The sequence below is a fragment of the Protopterus annectens genome, chromosome 7.part1, assembly GCF_019279795.1.
Source record: "Protopterus annectens isolate FY-2018-M chromosome 7.part1, PAN1.0, whole genome shotgun sequence".
In the NCBI taxonomy this organism is placed as follows: domain Eukaryota; kingdom Metazoa; phylum Chordata; order Ceratodontiformes; family Protopteridae; genus Protopterus; species Protopterus annectens.
Window position 1 is genome coordinate 162,078,203 of NC_056740.1, and position 19,262 is coordinate 162,097,464.

The window sequence follows — 19,262 nt, forward strand, 5'->3', positions numbered from 1 at the left end:
GTTGCAGCAGTTAAACCAGAAGCATGAAAATAATGGAATTAACGTTTTGGACAATATTTTTAAGGAGATGTTTAATCCTTTTATGTTCAATGGTGTGAACAGTGGAGAGCCCACAGTAAGTGCTGTTTCTATTAGTGGATACAACAGTTGTAAGAATGATATTTTTAAATTGGAACAGTGCTCTATTAAGATCATTTCACTACAACTAGAAATTTTGTATCATGAGGAGTGTTTGAGAAAGGAACGTATGCTGCAGGGCCTAAGAATATTTAAATTTCCAAATTGTGTCAAGCAAGGGGATCCGTTGTATAACCAACTGGTAATGTTATTTAATAATATGGGTTTTGCCATCATGAAGACTTTAATTAACCATTATCAAAGGTATTTAGTTATCCCTTGGTCACAGATACAATCTTTGGACAAAATGCTTAAGGCCTCAGACAATTTTAACTCTTTGTTTATTTTGTATTTGGGTATTGATGCTAAAGCTGACAAGCACAGAGCTATTATCATTAATAGAAAGCAAGGTAAACTTTATTGGGACATTGCTGCTTATGCAACTAATACAACATATCCCTTAAAATCTGATTCTTCAGATTTTCATAGTAACGGTACACCAGTTATTACACAATCTTCACCAGCACTTAATGATGGTCAAAGCAGTGTTTGTATTATTAACATCACAGATGGTTTCAATCCAAATATGCAGAGTATAAGCCATGCAACAGAAAATAACTTCCCATCTTCCTCTTCTCCACCAGGTCCTTTTTTAGTGGATCAATCAGGCAACAAACGTACCCCAAAGTGCTCCAAAAATGCTCAGACCAAGGGCAAGGGCAAGAATCAGAAAAAGAGTTAAATTCTTAATCTCAGTGATGTCACATTATCTGATGACATGATGTCATTGTTGAAGAAAGGTTTTTCAGTTATTGCAGTTTTCGTTAATATTACCAAGCTTATTATTGACTTCAAATTATATTAAAGGAAATTTAATTTACAATGTTTTGCATGAATTTTTGAGATCTATTCCACACAGTATTGGTCTTAAAAAGCATAGCACCTTTAATCCTCCACTTAATGCAATCCTACAAGTTTTTAATACTGCTTGTGAAACTGATTTCAGAAAAAGAGTGAGATCCAGATTTAAGGTGGACAACTTTAGCAAAGGTGAAAGAGCAACCTTACATGTCATCTACTTATCACAATTTGAGGATAATGAGATAGAGGTGGCATGATAGTGTTAATGGACACTGCTTATTACAGTCAAGCCATTCTGTTTTTATTGGAAGATGAAAACTGTTACAAGGTTGTAACAATGAGTTTCATTCATAGGTGCTTTTCTAATATACTGACCAATCTCTATTTGATTTGTTCAGTCAAGGAGGTTTGGACTCTCAAACTTATGACTTTTTATGAATAGAATACCCAACAATGGCTGTGTTTTTTGGGATTCCTAAAGTCCACAAAAATCAGGCTTAACCTCCTTTTAGACCCATTGTATCAGCTGGGTTCAGTAAGACTGTGCCAGTTTCTGTGTAGTTGGATTATGTCTTTCATCCTGCGGTTCAAGCTTCTAAGTCTTATATTCGGGATTCTTATCATCTTTTGGAAATACTAAATAAATTTAATATACCTGAGCCCCCTTTTGTCTTCGAATCTTTAGATGTGGCATCTTTGTATACTTGTATCAACCAAGAACTTGTAGAATATCATTGAGAATACTTGACTAATTATACTACATTTGACAATAACAAGATTAATACAATTTATTCGTTAATGGAAAATAATAATTTTTTTTATGTTCAATAATGCATTTTATAAACAGATATCTGGTGTGGCAATGGGGGCAAGGGTAGCCCCTCTTTTTGCCAATTTGGTTCTGGCAATGTGGGAACATAAATATTTGTTCTAGCACCCTAAGGCTGATAACATTTTGTTATACCATCATTTCATTGCTGACTTCTTTTTTTATTATGGAAGGGTGATTACAATGATTTCAAGGTCCTTGTTTGTAATTTAAATATAACTACTGACTTTTTGAAATTCTCTATCAGTGGTTTTGGTAAGACTATTGATTTTCTATACATTAATTTGTCTTTTAATGTGTCACAGGGGCTTTTATTAGTAAGATTTTTAGAAAACTCACATTCATCAACCAGTATTTGCATAGGGACAGCCTACATCTAGCACATACAAAAAGAGGAGTAGTTAAAAGGCAGCTTATTCATTTAAGTTAACAACTGACCAAGACACATTTTTGAAAGAAATGATGGAACTTAGATCTTTCTTTATAGACAGAGGTTATGATGAACTATGGTTAATGGACATTGAAAATGAGATTGTGAGGCTTACAGAATCTAAAGTCAACCCATTTTAAGTAAAGTACAGCAAGGTGGTTCTGTTACACAAACTTTAGTCAGTACAGATTTAGTGAATTCAGATCATTTGTAGCCTTTCCTTTGCCCATCTCTAATGAGATGTGGTTGATTAAGAAAATAATTGTAGAAAACTGGAAAATTTTGTCTGGTAATTCAAATCATAGGTGATAGGCTGGTTTTCACCTTTAAAAAGTTGTGCAACATTAAGACCATTTTTGAAAGCAAAATTAATTATAGAGATGATGGTGTAAATTCTACGGTCCTTGGGACCTTTTGTTGTGGACACTGTAAGCAGTGCAGATATATCAATAATACTTCATCTATTGAGTTTAAGCATCTCAGTTGAGTTGTGTGGGCCAAGGACAAATATACATGTCAGATTAAGTGTGTGGTCTACACAGCAAATTGTAATTCATGTAATACTTTTTATACTGGAAAAACCATCAGAGCATTAAATAAAAGAATTTATGAGCATGTATTGGCTATGAAGAGAAAATACTCTAATAATGCTCTGGTTAAGCATCTACTGGTATGTCCTGATTTGAAAAAGTTTTCTTTTTTTAGTTCTGGATAAAGTGAATAATAGATTTTTTATCAGGAGACTTTAAAACCCAAGAACACCCATTCATAAAATGGAAGAGTCCAGCTGCCTTCAGGAAAAGAAAATAGTTTGATTCAGTCACTCCTGTTAGAAACAGACTATAAAAACAAAACTTAGTATTTCCCCAGTGTTATAGCTGAGCAAATCCACAGCGACATTGGCAAGTACAAATCACTATTTATTCATAAAAAAATGATGAGTGCTTTTGTTTCATAAAAAAAAAAAAAAAAACTACGTGAGACAAAAGTGACAGCACCAAAACTCTAGCTTTATATACACCCCTTTAAACTGTCAGTCATTACAAAAGCATACTAAGGCACCCCCCATTCCATTCATGATTAAAAATGCCACAAAAAATCTGTTTTTTACAGCAACTCTACATAAAATAAAATACATACATATACATATATGCACGTTGATCTTTAAAAAGTTCCATATGTATTCATTCATATTTCAATAGTCATGCAAGTCATCTCTCCAATACTTTAAATACTTTAAGTTTTGAAATACTACTAATTGAAACCTGCCCATTCAAACCTGGCCAGCATATAGTATTCAAGTGTAGCTGCCAGATCAATCCACATCTTTCTAATAATAAAGACCATGCTCCACCCCTTTTATTTAGCTGTAAAGTTTCCAATACTATAAATTTAAAACAATGTCCTTCATTTTCTGCACAGTGTTTTGGCAGGGCATTTGACCCTTTTTAAGTTTAATATCTCTCAAATATTCATATATACATGACTTAAGCTTCAGAGCCAGGTTTTAGGGTTGATAGTACCAGCTATGGACGATGGATATGTCTTTCCACCTGTTAAAATAACCTTAAATAGTGAGGAAGAGTTTAAAATGAATAATTATTCAACAGTACTAATTAATAAGGTTTGTGGTGATTTATTTGCAAAGGGACTCACGTTTGTGCCTAGTAAGAATATGGATTTGTCAAATGTGTTAATCGATTTGAGACTTTTTGGGAGGAAACTCAATTTGAGTTTTTTGTTTCAGAATGTGAGGTCAGTTACAAAACCATTTAGTATTTTAAGCACTTACAAACCCCTGATCCATGCCACCCTTGAATTGTTTGAAAGATTGTGTGAACTCGATATATGTAATATCGGTATGTATGGGAATTATACAGAAGATAATATGACTCAGGATGAGAAGCTACAGCTGAAAAGACTTAGTGGTGAAAAATCTATATGGATTATGAAACCTGATAAGGGGGTGGTGGTGGTGTTGTGATAATGAGTAAGGTGGATTGTAATGGTAAGATGAAAGAAATGTTAGTAACTGAAACATATGAGCTTAGCTCTTTAAATCAGTTGACTGGTGCTTATAGAGCAATAAAAGGGGCCTTGCAGGATTTATTCATTGAGGGCAGTATCTGAATTTTTTGCATGTCCCTTTTCCTAGGATCTCAACAATTTTTGGGTTGCCTAATTTGCATAAAAATATCCATCAGCCATCAATGCGTCCAATAGTAGACATAAGAGGGTTGCTCACGTATCCCATAGCCAAATTTATTGACATTAAATTGAAGGATTTGGTGATGAAGGAACCATCTATTTGTAAGGACTCATGGGAATTCTTGAACAAAATAAATAGAACTCAGTTTAAGACTAATTTTGTTTTCATCACTGTGGATATTAAGGATTTATATTCTGTGATTCCACATGATGTAGGAATTGAGTGGTTACGTGAGTATTTAGTGAATAAAGGTGTTCCAGAAATGCAAATTAATGTTTTAGAACAATTGTTGTTGATGATTCTACTTAATAATTACATCACATTTCAGAAAGAATTTTATATACAACATGAGTTCACCATGTGGTGGTGTATATGCAAATATTGTAATGTTATGTTGGGAGCATAAGTTTTTGTTTAATTCAAGGTTCCATCAATACTGTCATCTTTATACACATGCTTTGGATGACATGTTTTTTTTTTTTTATTTGGGATGGCCCTAAATAAATGATTCCTCAGTTTTTGGATTATATTATTAGTGCAACACCTTTTTTTGAAATTTACACATGCAATAGGCGAGGAAGAAATTGCATTCCTGGATGTGTTTTTATTAAAGGATAGAGTGAATAATAAATTTGTTTCCAGGATTTTTAGAAAAGAAACGTACTCAAACACTTTACTACATTTTTCTAGTGCATACCCCTTTAAGCAAAAGCCGGCTGTGGTGAAGGGTCAATTCATCAGGGCAGCAAGAATGGTGGCCACTATGGAATTTTTTATGGACAAATGTGACCTTCTTAAAGGTATGTTTCTTAAGCGTGGCTATCCCTGCTCCCTAATAGATGAAATTATGCTGGAGGTCCTGAATAAAAGAGAAAGGGGACATTTTGCACTCATTGTAAGAGAGGTACCAGTTTATCCAAATGATGTAAACCCTACGGGCCTGGAAGGAATTTTGCCAACTGATAACATGGATTTGGTCCCTGTGGGCAGTTTTAGTAATAATGAAGGAAGTACTGATGTGGAGTATAAGAATTCTTTCATAATCACATTTTGTATTAATAGTAGCCAAATATCTAATATACTGATGAAAAACTGGCAAATCCTAAAATTTGATACAGATTTATTGGATCTTATTACTGAAAAATCTGTTATTATTTACAGGAAAGCGATAAATCTGAAAAATGTATTTGAGAAACAGGTGGTTTAATAGACCACTGGTTCTATGCAAAAGTGTGGTTTTTGCTCATATTGTTCATCAGTAATAGAGGTTTCAGAGGTAACCATTATTGGGTATAAGGGGAAACTGTGAGCAAAATATTCTTGTTTGTCTGAGAGGGTGGTGTATTGTGCCCTATGCTGTTGTTGTGCATGTTTTTATATAGGTAAAATTGACAGGACGCTTAAGTCACTGATATATATATATATATATATATATATATATATATATATATATATATATATATATAAACATTTGAGAACTATTAAACTTAAAAAAAAGAAAAATGCCCTGTCAAAACACTGTACAGAAAATGAAGGGCATTGTTTTACATTTATAGCATTGGAAACTTTACAGCTACATGAAAGGGGTGGAGTGTGTTCTTTATTATTAGAAAGACGTGAACTGATCTGGCAGCTGCACTTGAATACTACATGCTGGCCAGATTTTAATGGGCAGGTTTCAATTAGTAGTATTTTAAAACTTAAAGTATTGGAGAGATGACTTGCTTGACTATTGAAATATGAATGAATACATATGGAACTTTTTAAAGATAAATCCACATATATGTATGTGTATATATTTTATTTTATGTAGAGTTGCTGTAAAAAAAAGATTTTTATTGTATTTTTAATCCGGAATGGAATGTGTGTGTGTCTTAGTATGCTTTTGTAATGACTGAGAGTTTTAAGGGGTAGACATAAAGCTGAGGTTTTAGTTCTGAAACTTTTATCTGAGGAAGTTTCTTTTTGTATGAAAGTGCTCATCATTTTTTTATGAATATATATAGTGATTTGCGCTTGCCAAAGTCACTGTGGATTTGTTCAGATATAACATTGAGGAAATACTAAGTTTTGTTTTTGCAGTCTGTTTCTAACAGGAGTGACTGAATTAAACTACTTTCTTTTCCTGGAGGGTGTTCTTGTATTTTGTATTTTGTTTGTTCTACTTGTTTCATTTTGTTAGGAGACTTTAAAACTCTATTAGTGTGTCTGGAATCAGCCTGGCAAATAAGACTTGCGGCAGATTGCATACCAGGTCTCAATGAGGCCATTAATATTAAATGTTTTTTACAAGTCCCAAAAATTAAATAATTCACACACACACACACACACACACACACACACACACACACACACACACACACACACACACACACACACACATATATATATATATATAAATTTAGATCAATTATAAAAATTAAAAATTAAAATAATTCAGCATTTATGTGATAAATATTTGTATTCTTCTGCATTTCGTTACTTCTTTTTTAATTAGTCTATGTAAATATGTACACATTCACTTTGGTTGTTTACTTTTTACCATGTGGTTAATGTTTCACTATATTTAAATAGTGTGATATGTGAACATTTTATTTTCTGAGGAAGTTCTACTACAGATTAAAGAACGAAAGTGCTTAAGTTTGTGTCTGGGTCTCAACCTTTTGTTTTTATTCACTGCACAAATGAAGTTGTGTTTTATTTTTATTTTTTGTCTCTGAGGCCAGAAATGACTGTGTATGATAAAATTAAATAATCTGTTGTACTGAAATAGTCTGATGTACAGTATCCCAACAAACAGCATAGTTCAAACTGAGGAAACATTGCATAATATATATATATAAAAAACAAACAAAAAAACACAATACATTTTCATTCAATTGTAAGGTATGAACGCATGTTAAATGCAGAAGTAACACCTTGTACTAATTGCACCACTTCAAGACATTCGGTACATGTGTACTTATGTTACTTATGTACACCACCTCAATAGAATTTATTGTGCAAAACAGTTAAACTGTGATTATTTATTATATGATGCCTTACAGCATCACTGAGCAGGAGTCAGTAAGCACTCAGGCATGACTTTTTCCAACAATCATGAGTACCTGTTCTGAAAAAAAATATATTATTTAAAGGTGAGAAGGAATGTTAGATGAACAGTGACAGTAGACCATGCTCACAAATATCACTGCATGCATCAGTTATACTCCTTGTATTTTTTTACAAGAAGCGAAACACTAATTTGAATGCCATGGTCTATTGTTCATGACTGGATGCCACTTCTTTACCTGTGCAGCCATATGCCATGTGAGAGCCTGACGAATGGGGTCCCTTACTTCTGCTGACAGGTGGCCAATGGCAAGTCAGCCTGGTAAAATGAAAAAAAAAATGTACTGGAGACTTAGCCCTAGCTGTGTTTTGCTAGGAGAACCCACTGGTCAGCGAGGTGATTCTACTGCATCTTAATAAAATTAGGAAGAGACAGGCATACAGAGATGGAAGCATAGCTTAGAAATTATGCCATTGACAAAAAGCAGCACCTGTACAATATGATCTTGATACTTAAAAGCAATGTTTGCTAGATTCTAAGCAATGATCACATTTTGTAACAGGGGTAATATACAGGCAGCATCAGAACTCTTTCAGTTGCCTTTTATGGTATAAATGTTTAAGAATATGTAAAGGTAGAGGGAAGACCCTAAGGAGAGAAAATCCCATGTGCTGACTAGGGACCTACAATTAACATGACACAAAATTAGAAAGCATGCTTTTATCAGATTGTCGGTGACCAGACATATGGGAAATGGCTAGAATGAGGGATCAGCAAATGAGAATCTTGAACTTCTGGTATCATGCTTCCAGTAGATTAGTTACAGATAGCAGAAAAATGTACTGTACATGTTGGCCAAATTGGGAAATTTGCTCTTTTCCCCACCGTAATGAGATCCTGGAGTTGGCATAGTTAGGGTGTGTGCGTGTGTGTGGGGGGGGGGTGCAGCCCCCCACCTGGGTGGATTTGACATGATGCATGTTGTTTTATGGTGTATGTTGGACATCTGTCTGTTTTCCCTGTGCAACAGTTCGGTAATCCTTAGTGTCAATGATATACACACACACACACACACACACATATATATATATATACATATATATAAATATATATATGTATATATATATATATATATATATATATATATATATATATATACACACACACATTTATATATATATATTTATATATATATATATATGTATATATAAGTGTATATATATATATATATATATATATATATATATATATATATATATATATATATATATATATAGCTATAGATACAGATATAGATATTCCTTTCTGGTAATAACTTTTTTTTTCTTTTCTCTTAAATATGCGTAGCTGCGTGAATTTGTACAATACTTTATCAATACTCCCTATCATGCAAGGAAAATATAAGCATGAAATGTGTAGAATATTGTTTTCAAATACTGTGATTTGCATGCAACACCGCATTCAGGTATACCTAATTTACAAACACAGAAATGTAGCAATTAATGGAAGTTGGCATTTACCCCACTCGGGTATCATTGAAAAACTCATCAGCTTAAATGTTAACCCATACATCACAAGATGGGTTGCAAACTGGCTGAGTGACAGGACCCACAGGGTCAGAGTTGCTGGCGCCATGTCAGACTCAAAGCCTGTCACAAGTGGTGTACCACAGGGCTCAGTCCTGGGCCCACTCTTGTTTGGCATCTACTTTTCCGAAGTACAAGCAAACACAGGAGGGTTATGACTGACAAAGTTTGCAGATGACTGCAAACTGGGCGCCATAGTAGAAAACACATCTGACACAGATATCCTTCAGAAGGGTCTCACAGAAATGGATAACTGGTGCCAGAGCCATGGCCTAAAGTTAAATGTCAAAAAATGCATAGTCATACCCTTCGGGAAAAACAAGGTTACCCTTAGCTACCAAATAGGTGGCAATCCACTGAGTACAGAAGAAGTTATCAGGGACCTGGGGACCCAGGTTGATAGTAGTCTGTCATTCGACACCCATGTAGCTAAAGTAGTTAGGAAGACCTTCTACATTGCCCACCTTATCATGAAGGGATTCTCATCTAGATCAAGGGAGGTCATAGTCTCCCTATACTCATCACTCATCAGACCAATGATTGAGTACAATGCCCCATTCGGAATGTATCTGACCCGACACTTGCAGCAGCTGGAGAGGCCACAAAAGTTCCTCACCAAAAGGATAAAGGGTCTCAAACATCTGTCCTATGCTGCCCGACTGAAAGAACTCCAGCTCTATTCAGTCGCACCGCTTGCTCAGAGGTGACCTTTGCCTAACATACAAGGCCATGTCAAACCCAGATTTGATGAATATGCTTCACCTCATAAAATCTAGATCCGTCAGAGCCACATGGCGGAGACTTAAACCTCGACACGGCTATTAATAGGACGTGCTGGAGGGATAGATTCATCACCCAAAGACTCCCTATGCTGTGGAATAAAATCCCGGTATATGTGAGGCAGAGCACCTCGCTGGCCTTGTTCAAGAGAAATCTTGACCAATGGATGGGAGATCGCAGATATACCCCAGGGATTACCTCAGTGTCACTGCTCAACAAAGGCACAGCAAAATAATGGGTATAGTTCCCCATACTAAAGGGGTGGCGTAAGCCACAAAACTATGGGCTAGGCTTGTAAATGCCCTCGGGCAGATAGCCTAGTATGAACCTATGAACCTATGAACCTTTGCTGTAAAGTGTGCTCATTTGATAGGTAATGTAGAAGTAATACAACATTTTTCAGTAAGGTTTGTGCTGGTTATTCACCTGGCAAAGCAACCTTCACCCCCTCCACAAAACTGGCTTCACATAATGAAACTATTGAGTCATTTTATACAATAATAATACATTTTAATGTTATTTCCATTATTTATAAATCTATTGCGTCTTCTTATAAACCAGTACATAATTTACAGAGCTATATATGCAGATTATTATTTTAATAAACATATATCACATTTGTATGTATTATTAAAATCTACTAAGACATTACTCATATTCATCTTTTTCAAAAAGATTCATGTATGACCAGAACTGCCTCTGTACCACTAATGGACAGAGACGCTCTTAAATGCTTCATCTCATGGATAGGTCCCCTCAAATTATCTATGGTATGATCCCAGACATTATTATTAGGGGTAAGATATAATTATTGACCATGGGTTGGGTAAAGGAAATCTATAACAAAATGGGATAGGATATTTTGAACACAAAAAGGGAAATTGGCTAGGCTTAAAATGGCTTACAAGGGCAGCTAGCCTAGTACTTATGTAAGAACCTATGAACCCATGATTATTTCCTCTGCATTTCACAATACCATTCCAAGTAATCTTTTCAGGTAAATATATCTTTCTTAGAAAATTCCTCTAGTTATGCCAACTTTTTAAACTTTTTTTTCTTTAACATGACTCAGTGTAATAGTAAACTTTAAGAAACAATTCTTTTGAAAGAAAAAAAGTAATGAAGGCACAACCAGGTGGACAAAATGATCTTGCAGTAAAAAGCAATGATATGAAAAAGAAAAACTGCATATGCTTTATGTTTTTGATGTTATTTTATGGTCTGAGGAAGTGATGGCTGTTGGCATGAAAGCTCTTACCAATTTTAAATGAGTTTAAATGATGCCTTTGTTTTAAGTATTTTATTGGTCTCCTGAGTAGTGTTTTCATATTGCAGTTTTTCTTTTTTACAATTTTTTTTTTACTTACTATAGAACTCTGGCCTTCTTGCTGCTACCTGCTCTACCCACTTGGCCAGATGGTCAGCCCTACTCTTCTGTAAGTCCTCAAATTGGTGATGACACTGCTGGAGAGAGTGCGTTATATCTATTAAGGTTGACAGGTTGGCACTCAACTCCTGCCAGATGTTGTACAATGTGTGAATACCTCACTCTTTTCCAGTAAGAATCATTGAGAAGACAGAACATTTCATGGTCTCTTTGTCAGACCAGCTAGGAGTGCGGCCTTGTGCCTTAACAGGTGATGCCGTCATTTGAAGTGCCAGAAAAACAATGAGGAAAGTAGTCAGAGATATATTAATCAGGGTTAGAACCACTACCCGTGGGGTGTAACATTACCCTACACAAACTCTGTTTATTAGCAGGGGCATTACAACACCTATTGATATTACTGGCAAGTTTGGTGTAAACATACTTTTTTTCTTAAAGAAGACAGTTACCTTTCCATTTTATGCTTAAATAAAATTGAAATACATGATTAATAATTGCTGTTGTAATGCTCATTGCTACAGGCTTTTTTTGTACCCTAACACCAGTACGTCTCATGTAATATAGCAAAATTTTTCTTTTAAGTTTTACTTTTTTTGTGGAGGGGGGATAAATATCAGTATGTGAGTTATTTTTAAGTGTTATGAAGTTATGATTTGGATTCACTTCTGGATATTAAAACTTTTACCAGGAAATTGAATTTTAATCCGATGATGGGAGATGTGATGAATGCCCCTGTGTTTGACAATTTTCATATCCCTAGTACATTTAACCCACCTTTACATCCGATACTTTAAGTGTTTGAACACACATGTGAATTAGATATTAGACATAATATCAAAAATAAATGTAAGGGTGGATATACATATAACATCAGTAAACAGGAACATGAATATTTGAAATTTATCAAATCACAGGATATACGTGTGGGTAAACCTGATAAGGGTGGGGGTTTGGTAGTCCTAGACAACTTGGACTACATGGCTAGGATGACGTTATTATTAAACACACCTGCCTATGAAGTAAGTTCACGTTCAGAAGTGAATATGGCTTACCAACAAATTAAAAATTGTATTAACAATTTATTTGTAGAAGGTAGGATAGAACAAAAAATAAATAACTACATGCTACTACTGTACCCTAGGGTCCCCTATTTTTTGGGATACCTAAAATCCATAAAAACTTGGCAGATCCACCCATGAGACCTTTAGTGGATGAACGTAGCTCACCCACTTATCCATGTGCAAAATTTGTAGATTCCCTACTTAAGAAATATTTAACAGCTGAAAACCAAGTGTGTAAAGACTCTTGGTCTTTTTTGAATAAAATCGACAGTTTGCAATTTGATGAGGACTGTAATTTTCTTACAGTCGATGTAAGAGACCTGTACACTTGCATCCCACATTTAATAGGGATGGAGTGGATAGGTTTTATGTTGAGGAAAAATGGAGCATCAGAAGTAGTAATATCTTTAGCTATGGAACTACTTGATATCATTTTGTCTAACAATTTCTTTTTATTTGACAATGTGTTCTACCTGCAAAAAGGAGGAGTAGCCATGGGCTCCCCATGTGGAGCCAGCATAGCAACTTTAGTCATGGCATACTGGGAGACAGAATTCATGTTCAAGATTGAAAATGTAAACAATCTCATTGTTTACTACACACAATACCTGGATGATATCTTTATTTTATTTAAAGGTGATCTTGAAGCTAGTAATAAACTATTGGATTATTTCAATAAGTCCACTCAGTTTTTACAATTTACATCAACGTTCAACACTGAAGAGATAGCATATCTGGATATCTGGCTCTCAAAGAATAGGGTACAAAAATGTTTTGAGGCTAAGATTCACAGGAAGAGCATGTATTCCAACGCCTTCCTGCATTTCTCTAGTTGTCACCCTCACCACCAGAGGTGGTCGGTGGTTAAAGGCCAACTGGTGAGAGCTGCACAAATAGTGAGCAAGGAGAATGAATTTCTAGATTAATGCTGTTTTTTGAAAAGCATGTTTCTAGGGAGTAAGTATCCTGAAACTTTATTGGATTCATTAATAGAAGAAGTAAAATTCAAGAGATCCAACAAGATATACAACCCTATACTCAGTGTTAAACAATCAGTTAATATTCAAACAAAAAGTGGAAATGTGAGTAATTTAGTAGTGATAGATAGCACTAACAGTGAGGTGACAAAAAGTAAATCAAATTTCCATCTAAGATTCACTACTATGTTCACGGTAGATAGCCAAGTTGTTCTGAGGATTATTCAGAAAAACTGGGAATTGTTCAGAATGAACCCATTATTGTTTAGAAAGTTGGATGACTGCCCCAAAGTGGTGTTTAGAAGAGGCAAAAACTTAAAGGACTTGTTAGAACAACAACATAGAATTATTCTCAAAATAACAGGTATGGGCAAATGTGAAGCTTGTCATTTTTGTAAATTTATTGAAGTTACCAATAATTTCAGTATTAATCATATACAATTTAAATTAAAACAGAGGTTCAACTGTAATTCTAGAAATGTGGTGTACTTAGCTAGATGCCAGTGCTGTGCTGCATATATTGGAAAAACGGAACGGAGACTCCGAGATAGGGTCTATGAACATCAGTATGCAATATCTAAAGGCAAAACTGACAACGCACTAGCCAAACACATACAGTTGCACAAAGACCATAAATTTAGATTTATGGCTATAGATCAGGTAGCGATAGACATTAGGGGTGGACCTTTACCCTTACGTTTAGAAGAATTAGAATTGCTGTGGCAAATTAGACTGAACGCTTATAACTTTCCTGGTATAAATGAAGCTTGTTCTATCAGCTGTATTTTGAAATTGAAAAGTTTGCAAAGATGAAAATGTTTTGTATGTTATTTATATAATGTGATGTGCCTCACTCATGAGAAAGACAGTTTTCAAATATTGAGCATTTTTTATATCTAGTTGTAGAATGTAATATTACAATTTGATGTACGTTAAAATGACAAGATTTTTAGCTAATTAGTATACATAAGATAGGTTTAGTTTTTATGCGAGTTAATATTGTTTTTTTCTTACTGCTACTTATAATTTAATCTTGAAGTAGTGAGTAGTAGTTTTGATGTGTGAGTGTTTCTTTAAAGTATTCATGCAGAAGAGGTTTGTGGTGATAGGTAAAGAGCATCACCTGAAGGTATTTAAATGCATTTTGTAAGGTGCACTTGTAATCTGAAGAAGTTTGCTTTTGAAGCAAACGAAAAGCGCTTCATTATTCAGTATTAAAACACAACTCAGACTTTTTTTCTGCTTGCCGTTCCTGTGTTTGTCTTGTTCCAGTCTGTCATGGGCCACTGTATTTAGTGCATTCACTTTACTTTGGCTGCACGTTCATGATCGGATAATAAACTAAATTCACCGATACATCTCGGACATGTTTGTGTACTACTATAGTTCATAGAGATGAATATAAATGAACCTAAGTTGCATATAACACATGTAAATGGCCCTGAATTTTTGCCAATAAGTTGAGCATCATCATATTAACTCACCAACAGCCTAGATAGACAGAAAATGCATTGGTATACCACAGACTTATTACACTAAGGAGATATTTTAAAAACCTTTATAATTTAATAAGAAAACTTCAAAATATTATTTCATTATAGTATTAAGGGTAATATATAATGAATGTACTTATATGATGTACATGGTGTGACAGCAGTGACTGATTGCTAGATTTGTATCATTTGGAAGTTGGATTTCATGACAGCAGCAGTGGAAATGATTCCTGATGACAGAAAATGATCACTACTGTGGTATAATTTATTGGTTGTACATACATGGGTACAAATGCAATAATTTACTACTGAAATTCTGCAGAGCTAAGGATGTCAAGTGGCATGTGTGAATTGGAGATTTTTGGGGTGACAGTGATGAATACAAAATGGCAGTATTAGGAGAACATGACAGTGGCAGAGGGTAGGGTGAGGATGTTTTTTGTGACAAAAGTGATTGCATTCATTACCTGAGTAAACTGTAAATAATTTATTGCAATTTTTCATGGCTATATTGAGATTTCTGCATGTAATTATATGGTTTGTGTTAAGTAACATTTTTATTTAATGTGGGTGGCTTGAAGACTTGGCCAGTGTTTTGTACTTTAAAGGCTGATTACATTAAAATATCATTGTCACACTTTATGACTGTGGCTCTTTTTTATGCACATGTGGTAATGATGGAAAAGAAGGAATCAAAGCAGAGAAACAATAACTTCAGCCATGAGGAAACTCGTGTCTTCATAGCAGCACTTAGGACATATGGAAAACTTATTTTACTTAAAGGGGGCCCACATAAGCTGAAAGGAACAAGGGTTAGACTCAAGTAGTTGGTTGAAATGAATGCAGTGGGTGGGAGAAACTGAGCACTGGCACAGAGCAAGAAAAGGGCAAATGATATATAATGCAGCATGTGCTAGCAGCAAGGCTAGGCAGAGTGCAATTTCCTGTAGCACTTGGGTGTGGGGGGGTCTGAATCGTATTCAATTAACACCAGATGTCGAATGCCTCCTATCCATCCATGGGGGTGAACTATGACACAGAAGATGGGAAGAGGAATAATTAGAAATGGTGTGGACACTGCTCCGTCTTACTAATGTCTGCAGTAACAGCAGCACAAATGCTCATGAAGGCTGGTTTAAAATCAGTAACATATATTTACATAGAGAGAATTCAGTGCTGACAGGAAGTGATGTAATTAAATATGTCACAATTATTATTAGGTGAACATTGTACATCAACAAAGAATGGAAATGAATGCAGTGTGCATGGTAAGTGTCCCACTCACTCTCTTGTAAGCATACAGTACTGTATGTCATTCTGTTGTTGTTAATGTTTTCAATTTTTTTACAGGGTCAGCAACAGAAACAAACAGTTCAACTATACCTATAAATTGGGATGATATCAGCAGAAGTATCTATGCTGCTGCTGCTGCTGGTGCTGCTAACATGGTTATATTTATGAGGCAGCCTGAGGAAAGTGGCAGGAAATCCCCAAGTTTAATGGCAGGATTTCTCACCTCACAACATGTTAGTAACTCTGCAGAGTGACAGTACATCACAAAGTTAAGCACAAGCTGACATGTCACTCACCCTTGCACAGGAGGAACACCCCTGCACCTCTACACCAGTATATCCAAACCCAGAGGAGCACTTTGAGGATGATGCAGGCACTCAGAGATAACAGTGTCTACAGTAACACCTTTAGAAAGAGGAGTCAGGAGCAGGTATTTCTTGCAGCTACCACAGGAAACATGCACAGTAATGGCTATACAACAAGAAATGTGCTGTGACATGGTTAGGGCTCAGAGCTAACAGAGAGTCAGCTGGAAATGTTCAGAGTCCTTCAGGGTATGTCTGATGATTTTCATCACTACTGCCATGGTCACACTAATGCATAGTATGGTGGCAGAATAAACATCAGAGTGCACTCCATTTGTACTCTACTTAAGACATACCAGAGCCAAGCTAGAGTTAGTCTTGCAAGGAGCAGAGGATGGGGTACTGTCTGGACATGACATGTCTAGATGGCACCACCCAGATCTGCTCTGAGTTACAGCACAAAGGCATGAAAATTACAGAACCAACTCATATTGCCAACATCCTGGCAGATCGGTTCAGTGTTAACTTTACCCCCCTCTCACCCCCTAAAGGGCCCATATCTATACAGGAAGAATGCAGAGTCCCTGTAATCACAACTACGCAGGTAAAAGCTGCACTCTCTAAAGCCAAAAACACAGCATCCATGGGACCGGACAACATCCCAGGCTGCGTTTTACATGAAATTCAGAATGAACTGGCTCCCCACTTAAGCACCATGTTCAATAATAGCCTCACATCAGGCTTTGTGCCCACTGAATGGTGCACAGCAACAGTTATCCCACTCCACAAAGGGGGAGCCACCACTGATCCTGGGAACTATCGACCTATTAGCCTGACGATCCTGGTCTACAAGGCCAAGGAACGTATCATCATGGAACTCATAAACAAAGACATTGGTAACCTCCAAACTCTGGATCCCACCCAGTTTGGGTTTGTGAAAGGCAGATCATGCCTCCTGAACCTGATTGACTTCTTTGAGGCAGTCACCAAAGCCGTGGATGTGGGTAAGGTGGTTCACACAGCCTATCTTGACCTCGCCAAGGCTTTCGACACCATCCCCCATTCTGGAATTATAGCTAAACTCACTAAACTAGGTATAAATCCCTACATCACAAGATGGATTGCCAACTGGCTCACTGACAGAACCCACACTGTAAAAGTTGCAGACTCCAAATCTGTCCTGAAAGCAGTGACAAGTGGAGTACTACAGGGTTCCATCCTGGGACCTCTCCTGTTTGGTATCTACTTCTCTGAAGTACAGGCTAACACAGAAGGCCTCTGGCTAACGAAGTTCGCAGATGACTGCAAGCTAGGAGCCATAGTCAAGTCCCCAAATGATGTGGACATCCTATGGAAGGGCCTCACTGAGACAGATGCCTGGTGTCAGAGCCATGGCCTCAAGCTCAATGTCAAAAAGTGCAGTGTCATCCCCTTAGGTAAAAACTCTGTACCCATGAACTACAACATAGGCAGTAATCTACTTAATGCCGAATGCATGATAAGAGACTTTGGGACCCAGGTGGACAGTAGTCTCTCCTTTGATAGTCACATCGCCACAGTAGTCAGGAAGTCCTTTTACGTGGCACACCTCATCATAAAAGGGTTCTCATCCAGGAAAAAAGAGGTCATTGTTCCCCTCTACTCATCACTCATTAGTCCCATTATAGAGTACAACACCCCTTTTGGAATGTACCTCACAAGACATCTGCAGCAGCTGGAGAGGCCACAGAAGTACCTCACAAAGAGGATTACTGGCCTCAAACAAATGCCCTACACTGACCACCTCAAAAAACTCCAGCTTTACTCCGTAGCATATTGCCTACTCCGAGGTGATCTCTGCCTAACATATAAAGCTATGTCAAACCCAGAGCTGTTGGACATGCTACACCTAAAGAAATCCCAATCCCTTGAAGCTACACGCTCTAGGGACCTAAACCTTGTCACCACAATAAACAGGATACGCTGGAGGGATAGATTCCTATCCCAGAGACTTCCTATACTCTGGAACAAACTACCCATCTATGTCAAGCAAAGTTCTTCATTAGCACTCTTCAAGAAAAATCTTGATGAGTGGATGGGAAATAGGAAATACACCATGGGGATCACGTCTGTGTCTCTGCTCGACAGTGGCAGAGGAAAATAACTTTCTTGGGTGGTGTAAGCCATGGAACCTTGCTGGCTAGGCTTACGTAGGCCCTTGGGCCTATAGCCTAGTACCTACCTATGAACCTATGAACCTATGTGAAGGCAGATCACATGATAATTCTCAGAACACTAGTAGTCAAGGTGAACAAGCACAACATATTTCATGTAGGCCATGTCAGCCTTCGTCCACACATACTAGAACCTCACATTCAAGGTCATGATCATGGTCAGGCAGCACTGTCAGGTTAGTGACAGCAGGATCACCTGCATCAAGTAGGTCGTGACCCCGGCCATAACAATACTCTTGCCACTGAACAATGCAACCCTAACATCACTAGTACCCAAGCCCCTACTAAACCTTCTAACTCACTCTATATAGCACATCTCAATATACGTAGCATTAACAACAAAATTGCCCACCTCCATGCTCTCCTAGATGTCCACCTATTTGACATCCTATGTTTATCTGAAACATGGCTAAAACCTGCAATTAAAGACAATGAAGTCACCCCACCTGGTTACAATATCCTGAGACTAGACCGCACAGCCAAAAAGGGAGGAGAGGTAGCAATCCTTTATAAAGCAGAGCTACAACTTACCTCTGCAAACCTTAGTCCACCTTTGGACAGTAATGCTGAAATCCTCAGTTCTAAATTTCAGGTCAACACATGTAAATCCATATATATCATTTGTATCTACCTTCCTCCAGGAAATAACATTAATACTCTTGAAAATAT